The sequence below is a fragment of the Schistocerca gregaria genome, chromosome 3 (assembly GCF_023897955.1).
Source record: "Schistocerca gregaria isolate iqSchGreg1 chromosome 3, iqSchGreg1.2, whole genome shotgun sequence".
NCBI lineage: Eukaryota > Metazoa > Arthropoda > Insecta > Orthoptera > Acrididae > Schistocerca > Schistocerca gregaria.
Genome location: NC_064922.1, coordinates 275,465,533 through 275,477,205, shown reverse-complemented (window position 1 = coordinate 275,477,205; position 11,673 = coordinate 275,465,533).

Genomic DNA, 11,673 nt, shown 5'->3' with positions numbered 1-11,673 from the left:
ACGGCCAGTGTAGGAGATCGCTCCCCACACCATGATGCCGGGTGTTGGCCCTGTGTGCCTCGGTCGTATGCAGTCCTGATTGTGGCGCTCACCTGCACGGCGCCAAACACGCATACGACCATCATTGGCACCACGGCAGAAGCGACTCTCATCGCTGAAGACGACACGTCTCCATTCGTCCCTCCATTCACGCCTGTCGCGACACCTCTGGAGGCGGGCTGCACGATGTTGGGGCGTGAGCGGAAGACGGCCTAACGGTGTGCGGGACCGTAGCCCAGCTTCATGGAGACGGTTGCGAATGGTCCTCGCCGATACCCCAGAAGCAACAGTGTCCCTAATTTGCTGGGAAGTGGCGGTGCGGTCCCATACGGCACTGCGTAGGATCCTACGGTCTTGGCGTGCATCCGTGCGTCGCTGCGGTCCGGTCCCAGGTCGACGGGCACGTGCACCTTCCGCCGACCACTGGCGACAACATCGATGTACTGTGGAGACCTCACGCCCCACGTGTTGAGCAATTCGGCGTACGTCCACCCGGCCTCCCGCATGCCCACTATACGCCCTCGCTCAAAGTCCGTCAACTGCACATACGGTTCATGTCCACGCTGTCGCGGAATGCTACCAGTGTTAAAGACTGCGATGGAGCTCCGTATGCCACGGCAAACTGGCTGACACTGACGGCGGCGGTGCACAAATGCTGCGCAGCTAGCGCCATTCGACGGCCAACACCGCGGTTCCTGGTGTGTCCGCTGTGCCGTGCGTGTGATCATTGCTTGTACAGCCCTCTCGCAGTGTCCGGAGCAAGTATGGTGGGTCTGACACACCGGTGTCAATGTGTTTTTTTTCCATTTCCAGGAGTGTACAATCATGAGTGAGCACACTAAACATCAGAATTAAAGTTATGTAGGTTTATGACAAATTAGATTTTTTGTCGTATACATTAATGGCAGCTACAGACGGTGACGAAGTGTTCATAAATACAAGACTCAATGTGTAACTAGACTACTGGCCGTTAAAATTGCTACACCACGAAGATGACGTGCTACAGACGCGAAATTTAACCGACAGGAAGAAGATGCTCTGATATGCAAATGATTAGCTTTTCAGAGCATTCGCACAAGGCCGGCGCCGGTGCTGACACCTACAACGTGCTGACATGAGGAAAGTTTCCAACCGATTTCTCATACACAAACAGCAGCTGACCGGCATTGCCTGGTGAAACGTTGTTGCCATGCCTCGTGTAAGGAGGAGAAATGCGTACCACCATGTTTCCGGCTTTGATAAAGGTGGGATTGTAGCCTATCGCGATTGCGGTTTATCTTATCGCGACATTGCTGCTCGCGTTGGTCGAGATCCACTGACTGTTAGCAGAATATGGAATCGGTGGGTTCAGGAGGGTAATACGGAATGCCGTGCTCGATCCCAACGACATCGTATCACTAGCAGTCGAGATGACACACATCTTATCCCCATGGCTGTAACGGATCGTGCAGCCACGTCTCGATCCCTGAGTCAACAGATAGGGACGTTTGGCTGCAGTTACCCTTGACGCTGCATCACAGACAGGAGCGCCTGCGATGGCGTACTCAGCGAGGAACCTGGGTGCACGAATGGCAAAACTTCATTTTTTCGGATGAATCCAGGTTCTGTTTACAGCATAATGATGGTCGCATCCGTGGTTGGCGACATCGTGGTGAACGCACATTGGGAGCGTGCATTCGTCATCGCCAAACTGGCGTATCACCTGTGGTGATGGTGTGGGGTGCCGTTGGTTACACGTGTCGGTCACCTCTTGTTCCCATTGACGGCACTTTCAACAGTGGACGTTACATTTCAGATGTGTTACGACCTGTGGCTCCACCCTTTATTCGATCCCTGCGAAACCCTACAATTCAGCAAGATAATGCACGACCACGTGATGCTGGGCCTTTCTGGATACAGAAAATGTAGGACTGGTGCCCTGGACAGCACATTCTCCAAATTCTCACCAACTGAAAACGTGTGGTCAATGGTGGCCGAGCAACTGGCTCGTCACAACAAGCCAGTCAGTATTCTTGATGAACTGTGGTATCGTGTTGAAGCTGCATGGGCAGCTGTATCTGTACACCGCATCCAAGCTGTTTGACTTAATGCCCAGGCGTATCAATGCCATTATTACGGCCAGAGGTGGTTGTTCTGGGTACTGATTTCTCAGGATCTATGCACCCAAATTGTGTGAAAATGTAATCACATATCAATTCTAGTATAATATATTTTTCCAATGAATACCCGTTTATCATCTGCATTTCTTCTTGGTGTAGCAATTTTTATGGCCAGTAGAGTAATTACATGAGTAACTACCACTGTTAAAACTGAGGCACCGGCTGTGATTTCTGTAACCATAACTTTTTTTAACCGAAAGTAGAATTGGCCATGTTAGTTCAGATACAGTTCATGAAGTCCCAGACTACGTAAGACAGCACCCGATAACAATTTAGCCTCGTCAAGCAAGTGTCAAGGAGAGCCCACCGATAAATTTAAAGTTTATGGTATTGCCATGACTCCATTAACGCACAATTCGAATCCTAGAAGTTTAGCTATGGCAAACTAATCCAATGCGCTAGCCTAGTTAATTCCATTTCAGTCAGACTGGTTGACACTTACGAATCCGATACCAGTGTTGCAAAACTGTCCACTCCCAGGACCGGGTATAACCATAACACACTTCTCATAGCTGCCTCGGCTAATCCAGGCCCACCTTAATAGCCCTTGCAGAAGCGCCGGCTCAGTGCATTGCCACCTACACAGGAGACTCTTGGCAGCGCTTCCTCAACAGCCTATGGGTCGCGACGCCGTCACGAGGCAAAGACCCTGACCGCACATCGAATGCATCGATAATCGACACAGCTTCCAATCAGTGAAACCTCCACTGTCAAAGATCGTTTACCTCCACCATCAAGTGGGCGCACCTCCTTTGGAACCCATTTTCGGCCGTATGTCCGTATGATATTTTCCATTCATTCCTTTCTGGGATCGTTTCCTGCAGTTTCCTCCCATTTCTCAAAACCACGAATAGATGCAAGAATTTGAAAGACATTGGCAAATAAACAGAAGAGCCGTTTGTTACCTCAATAACTGTTATTCCAGTGACCTCAAACGCACTAATAAATTTAACTGGAAAGTCAGTACCAGAAAGATAAGAAATTAAATAGTTGCAATTAAGGATACGCCAATTTTTTTTTTTTAAATCTCAAAGATGTCACGTATTAATGGCGTATTCACCTGCACATTGTTATGCTGAAGGCTGTTGGAAGCCAGAGAGGGTTTTCCAAGACAGCAAATCGGAAAATCAATGTAGAGAGGAGACAAATGCGTTAGCGTTTAAGTTACGACGGGCAAACGGTAATGGGAGACGCTTACGAATGTCAAACGCTCTGGGCAGTCCCAGAGTAAAGTTTCACTTCAGTGAATTACAACTCCATTCATGACCTAGACACTGTTGTAAGGCGTCACAGTAGATGGGCGCAAACAGGCACGTCTTAGCATAGGCAGCAAACTTCCTAATTGCTTCTGAGAATCGCAACGTCAGTGGGTTTACACAGGTTGGAGTGAGATGAGAAATGGGCAAAACTATTGCTACAGCGGTCCTCTTTCTCGAGAGCCCTAAGGGTGGGGTCGTGTGACGTAGAACACTAGAACACCGTTGACGCTATCCATAATAGGAAGGGCAGTGGTGTTTAGCTTTCAGCTCGGCACCGTTGCTACCAAAGTTGGCACACGAGGTCTACTCAAAAAATTTTGAAACTGTGTCCCCAAAGTTTTTCTACGTTTACCTCTTACTTCTCGTGCATGGTCTCCTTCAAAATGCTCTCTTCCACAACTAACACACCGCTCCTAACGACGTTTCCACGTCCGAAGCAATCTTGGTACACCTCTGTCTGTGTCGCGCTAAGTAGCGTGAGCAAACTTTCTTTTATCTCGTCTGTCGTTGCAAATCATCGTCGTCTCTTCGGCGCTTACAATTCTGCAATAAAAAATAAAAAAATCGGAAGGAGCAAGATCTGGAGAGTACAGAGGATGAGGCAGCACGGTGATTCGTATTTTGTGCAATATTCACGCAGCAACAGGGAGGAATGTATTGGTGCGTTATCTTGATGCAAGAGCCATGAATTTTCTCGCCACTTTTCAGGTGGTTTCTTTCTCACATTTTCTCGCCGGCGCCACAATACGTCCCGATAGTACCATAAAGAAATGGCTGTAAACACTATGGGACTTAACATCTGAGGTCATCAGTCTCCTACACATAGAACTACTTAAACCTAAGGACATCACACACATCCATGCCCGAGGTAGGATTCGAACCAGACTGAAGTGCCTAGAACCGCTCTACCACAGCGGCCGGCGATATTACCATCGATTAATAGCTTGTCCCTGTGGCACGAATTAATAAGGAAGTAATCCTTCAGTGTCAGCATGGCTTTGACATTTGATCTGGTGTGACGAGCTGTCAATGGTCTTGGAAAACCTTCCTCGACCCGTCGTGAAGATTCAATCTAGGTCGCAACAACATAAACGTAGACCTACGTCGCATCACGCGTTACCATTCTCTTAAAGCCCTTCGCAGATTACAAGTCGAAGGTCTTTCTGGTCTTGACTCATGAGCTGTGAGGCGACCTAGGCAGCTATACGATGTATTCCAAGCTGCTGTGTCTGGATTTCCTGACATGACCCAACTCAAATTTTACACTCTTTCGCAGTATCTCGCACAATTTCGCTGACGTTCCTGACATGAGCGTCGTAGGTAGACGTTGAAGAGTGTCACGAACTAGAGTTATCTTCCGTCCGGCCATTTTTAAACTGTGTGAACCATTCGTAACACAGGGTTCGGCTTAAGCACTCATCACCGTAGGCTTTCTGCATCATTTTGTGTATCTCTGTAAAGGCCTTTTTGAGTTTCACGGAAAATTTAATGCAGACGCGTTGCTCTTTTAACTTGTCCATCTCAAAATTCACCGACTGTGTGACACAACTTTCTACTCAATACAGCACTGTATAATAACTAAGAGAAGTACAACAATGAAACTCCAGGTAGTTACACATTACACACAGGCATGTGCACGGATGCCAACCGCATTTCGATTCGACACATCATAGCCGGCTCAAATGGTTCAAATGGCTCTGAGCACAATGGGACATAACAGCTGGTATCATCAGTTTCTTAGAACTTAGAACTACTTAAAAGCGAACTAACCTAAGGAGATCACACACATCCATGCCCGAGGCGGAATTCGAACCTGCGACCGCAGCGGTCGCGCGGTCCCAGCCTGTAGCGGCCACTCAGGCCGGCCATCACAGCCGGGAAATTAAGAATGTTCAGAATTTTTTTTGAAGAGATTTGTATGTTAATGTAAGGGCCAGAAACTTTCCCACCCAGAGAGTAGGAGGAGGGAAAGAACCCAAAGGTAGTTTGCCAGAGGCATCATGGAGGTGCAGAGCTCCACGTCAGATTGGCCGATTCCTGTAAAGTGCCGGTAGATTGGAGGGCCAATTGCAAGTAGGGAGAAATAGTACGCTGCTATAAAAAACATATTTTTAAGATTCAGAAGAGCTCGCAGTCAGCTCGCTGGGAGGCCAACTCAGTGTCACTTGTCGCCATCCTTCTGTAAGCTCCGACGAGTTTTTTCTCTCTCTTGGAATGCTGCTCTCGAAGTTTGCATTTTTCAGTCTTGCTACTGATTGCTACTTCCGTTACCTCTCACCCCAGAGAATCCCTAGAGGGTAAGGTAGCAAAAGGCAAACGATGTTTTCGGCTTTAAAAGCCCCACATATTTTCGACCATGCAGCTACAATATTGATTGCTAATGGCAATAGGGGGCGGTACTGGAAATCTCCAATGGCGAGCACAACATGAGGCTACGGAGTGTACATAAAGTGCTTACTCGACGAGTAGCTGTCAACAGTGCTACTGTGCCAGTGGTGTTGTTGCAAAGCGGAGCAATGGCAACAATAAACAATTCAAACATTGAATTATATCTACAACAGCCGGCCAGGGTGGCCGAGCGGTTCTGGGCGCTACAGTCTGGAACCGCACGATCGCTACGGTCGCAGGTTCGAATCCTACCTTGGGCATGGATGTGTGAGATGTCCTTAGGTTCGTTAGGTTTAAATCGTTCTAAGATCACCACAGAAGTTCAGTCCCATAGTGCTCAGAGACATTTGAACCATTTATATCTACACTCCTGGAAATTGAAATAAGAACACCGTGAATTCATTGTCCCAGGAAGTGGAAACTTTATTGACACATTCCTGTGGTCAGATACATCACATGATCACACTGACAGAACCACAGGCACATAGACACAGGCAACAGAGCATGCACAATGTCGGCACTAGTACAGTGTATATCCACCTTTCGCAGCAATGCAGGCTGCTATTCTCCCATGGAGACGATCGTAGAGATGCTGGATGTAGTCCTGTGGAACAGCTTGCCATGCCATTTCCACCTGGCGCCTCAGTTGGACCAGCGTTCGTGCTGGACGTGCAGACCGCGTGAGACGACGCTTCATCCAGTCCCAAACATGCTCAATGGAGGACAGATCCGGAGATCTTGCTGGCCAGGGTAGTTGACTTACACCTTCTAGAGCACGTTGGGTGGCACGGGATACATGCGGACGTGCATTGTCCTGTTGGAACAGCAAGTTCCCTTGCCGGTCTAGGAATGGTAGAACGATGGGTTCGATGACGGTTTGGATGTACCGTGCACTAATCAGTGTCCCCTCGACGATCACCAGAGGTGTACGGACAGTGTAGGAGATTGCTCCCCACACCATGATGCCGGGTGTTGGCCCTGTGGGCCCTGTGTGCCTCGGTCGTATGCAGTCCTGATTGTGGCGCTCACCTGCACGGCGCCAAACACGCATACGACCATCATTGGCACCAAGACAGAAGCGACTCTCATCGCTGAAGACGACACGTCTCCATTCGTCCCCCCATTCACGCCTGTCGCGACACCACTGGAGGCGGGCTGCACGATGTTGGGGCGTGAGCGGAAGACGGCCTAACGGTGTGCGGGACCGTAGCCCAGCTTCATGGAGACGGTTGCGAATGGTCCTCGCCGATACCCCAGGAGCAACAGTGTCCCTAATTTGCTGGGAAGTGGCGGTGCGGTCCCCTACGGCACTGCGTAGGATCCTACGGTCTTGGCGTGCATCCGTGCGTTGCTGCGGTCCGGTCCCAGGTCGACGGGCACGTGCACCTTCCGCCGACCACTGGCGACAACATCGATGTACTGTGGAGACCTCACGCCCCACGTGTTGAGCAATTCGGCGGTACGTCCACCCGGCCTCCCGCATGCCCACTATACGCCCTCGCTCAAAGTCCGTCAACTGCACATACGGTTCATGTCCACGCTGTCGCGGAATGCTACCAGTGTTAAAGACTGCGATGGAGCTCCGTATGCCACGGCAAACTGGCTGACACTGACGGCGGCGGTGCACAAATGCTGCGCAGCTAGCGCCATTCGACGGCCAACACCGCGGTTCCTGGTGTGTCCGCTGTGCCATGCGTGTGATCATTGCTTGTACAGCCCTCTCGCAGTGTCCGGAGCAAGTATGGTGGGTCTGACACACCGGTGTCAATGTGTTCTTTTTTCCATTTCCAGGAGTGTACAACAACAGTTGCCGAAGTTGACATTTCGTTAGAAACGAACCCAAGGAATTTCGCAAAGTGAGACAGAAGTGGTAAATGAAACATTAGCGTTCCTGCAAGATGAGTCAGTGGAATTTGTGGAGTCGTATATGCTCTTCAGAGCAGACAATGAACATGACGAGCACAATAATGACGATACGTGTTTAACAAGTGAAAGTGATAATGAAACAAGCATCGAAAGATGTAGCTCATCATCCTTTTCGCACATAGAGCCGCAAATCCGGTCTCCAGTGAAACCTATTAAAGGACAATCCCTGTCTAAAGAGCCGGTACTAAATATAATTACTTTCATGGAAGAACCACCTCACATTGGTAAAAAATCGATTATGAAGAGATTTCGATTAAGTCCGCAGCAATATGATCTTGTAGTGCGCAAGAAAACTACAGATATATAGTGCATAAGAAAACTAGGTATTCAAGAGAGGACCAGGCGCAATTTTTACAAAATCTGTTGTTTGCTCGTTTCAATGATGCTTGACAGAACTCACAGGTTGTGCATGATAGTGACCTACTCCGTCATCCACATCAAATTGCGCACGACATCGATTAGAGTGATTTTAAGGGAAGCAGTGGTTGGTTGCCTAACTTCAAACAATGCTATAGAATTCGAAGATGAAAGACAACGAGACTTTAAAGAAAGCATCACCTTTACAAGGCATAAAACACTGCTGCATCAGCCCGAAAACTCGTAGATGACATAAACACACTTATCGCGTGGTTCAGTAAGCAATTTGTTTTCAACTCCGACCAACAGGGATTTGAAGAGGAAACGCTGAATTCAGTGAAGATGGTGTACACAGCAATGAAACAAAACAGTAGGCTCTGCCAGAAATATCGACTCTTAAACAGTGTGTCTAATAGTGTATTTTAATACGACAGTATGCCATCAAGATGGCGTTATAAATTAACGCCATCTTGACTGAATTCAGTCAAGATGCTGTACACATTAACGAAACAAAGCAGTAAGCTCTCTCAGAAATATTGTCTCTTAGACAAAGTGTCTAATAGTGTATTGTAATACGACAGTATGCTATCGCAGGCGATTTATAACACCATCTCGACTGTATTCAGTCAAGATGGTGTACACAGTAATGAAACAAAGCAGTAGGCTCTGCCAGAAATATCGACTCTTAGACAATGTTACTAGTAGGGTATTTTAATACCACAGTATGCCTCACAGGCACTTTGTAACACTTGATACCCTTGATAATGGCATTTTGAAGCCGAGATCATGATTGTGTAAGTGTAAATGTAACACTGCAAATAAACAACAGTCTAACGGCGGTACTGACTTTAAAGAAATATATTATGACTGCGGCCCCGCATTATGAAAAAAATATTCCTCTCTGAGTCTCCCATTATCTACGTTTTATGTAATACTTCAGATGATGAATGTGCTTCGTATTCAGTGAAACCTGTAACTGCTTAGTAATGTAAACAGACGGTGAGAAACACTGTCAATACAATTTTGTGCTGAGTGCTGTCAAAAGCACAGATATTTTCTAACCTTTATCTACATATGACTGTACTGTAAATAACTTACTCCATACTTTGTACATACCTGTATATCGCATCATAAGTAACTGAGGACATCTTAACTACCTTCACTCATGATTGTATCTAAGGAAATATTTATTCTCCATAAACATATATTTGTTATTAGACTAATTCCTTTTTCAGTGCCTCAGTCTTTTAATATTTCTAAGCATCTTTTCACTAATTACTATTCGAATTTTACACCTACTTCTTTGCCATCTGTCAAACATTTCGTACAAAACACTGGTTGCGAAATGGGTAGGTAACGACAGGTGTGCATGTTATTTTTGTCAGTCTGCTCCTTAAATAAATATCGATAGGCACAGCTCACACAGAGTATGACAGAGAACACTAGCAAAGTCACTCGCAGTCTAATCTGAGCGTTTTTGAATAGCAGAAATATTTTGAATAACGGGCAGGAAATTTCTTTAAAAGTGCCTTGTGAGACTAATGGAACTGGAGTATGAATATTTTTGATGCAGTTATGGAGAGATAAGCTAAGGAGTTTATTTGTGAGTTTTTATGCAATGCTGAGACATTTCGGAAAGCACGCAAGTGCGCAACGTTGTTTTCTGTTATTGAGATTTTAGTAATGAAGCTAAGATAATATCATTTTTATACGGATTGCTTCCATAGGAAGATGAGATTCCCTTCGCTGAACATTATGTCTTATAGATGTGTTGCGTAATTGCTATTGCGAAGTCTGCCCCGGTATCTGAGTGCTCAGCGTAACAGAATGTCAATCTTAAAGACCCGGGTTCGACTCCCGGCTGGGTCAGAGATTTTCTCCGCTCAGGGACTGGGTGTTGTGTTGTCCTATTCATCATCATTTAATCCCCATCGACGCGCAAGTCGCCGAAGTGGAGTCAAATCGAAAGACATGCACACGGCGAGTGGTCTACCCGACGTGAGGCCCTAGTCACACGACATTTATTTACATACTGAACATTCAGTTTGTTTTTACAGCATTACTTTTGAAAATAGAGCTTCATTTGAATTTTGTCAGAACTCATTTCTTACCAGTTAAAATGCCCATCCTTCATTACGCTTTTTTATGTATGCACGCTCATGGCAGTCTGTGCTATGGAATTTTCAGTCACAGTTTTTTAATTTTGCTCTGCTATTGCATACTTTGCGCTACTTTTGATAAACCTACAAAATGTTTGTCAAGACACGCGGCAAGTGAAAATACAGTTTAGGGCCAGGAATTTCTTTGCAAGTTCCGTTGCGCACATATTTCAGACATCAAGTTACATTCCAGGTACCACTGCATTTTCATAGTAACAGGTATCATTGGAAGTCTTTGTACAGGGTGATTATAATTAGAGTTAAACTTTCAAACCGCTGTAGAAATAACACCACAGGTAAGAATGACGTAAAATTACTACGGAATATTATCAGAGAAGAGGTTACAAAATGAAGCAATAGATGGCGCCATAAGCATCCTACTTCAATTGTGGTCGAATATTCTTGTGTGACAAATGAATCATACAATGCCTAAGGTGTACGTTTGATGTTAAACAAACTGTACTACTCGGTGAGCATGGGTGTACATGTGTGATCTGTTATGTAGTTATGTAAGCCCATCCATGAAGAGGGGCAGCAGCCTTTTCAGTAGTTGCAGGGGCAACAGTCTGGATGATTGACTGATCTGGCCTTGCAACATTAACCAAAACGGCCTTGCTGTGCTGGTACTGCGAACGGCTGAAAGTAAGGGGAAACTACAGCCGTAATTTTTCCCGAGGACATGCAGCTTTACTGTATGATTAAATGATGATGGCATCCTCTTGGGTAAAATATTCCGGAGGTAAAATAGTCCCCCATTCGGATCTCCGGGCGGGGACTACTCAGGAGGATGTCGTTATCAGGAGAAAGAAAACTGGCATTCTACAGATCGGAGCGTGGAATGTCAGATCCCTTAATCGGGCAGGTAGGTTAGAAAATTTAAAAAGGGAAATGGATAGGTTAAAGTTAGATATAGTGGGAATTAGTGAGGTTCGGTGGCAGGACGAACAAGACTTCTGGTCAGGTGACTACAGGGTTATAAACACAAAATCAAATAGGGGTAATGCAGGAGTAGGTTTAATAATGAATAGGAAAATAGGAATGCGGGTAAGTTACTACAAACAGCATAGTGAACGCATTATTGTGGCCAAGATAGATACGAAGCCCACACCTACTACAGTAGTACAAGTTTATATGCCAACTAGCTCTGCAGATGATGAAGAAATTGAAGAAATGTACGATGAAATAAAAGAAATTATTCAGATAGTGAAGGGAGACGAAAATTTAAGAGTAATGGGTGACTGGAATTCGAGTGTAGGAAAAGGGAGAGAAGGAAACATAGTAGGTGAATATGGATTGGGGCTAAGAAATGAAAGAGGAAGCCGCCTAGTAGAATTTTGCACAGAGCACAACTTAATCATAGCTAACACTTGGTTTAAGAATCATGAA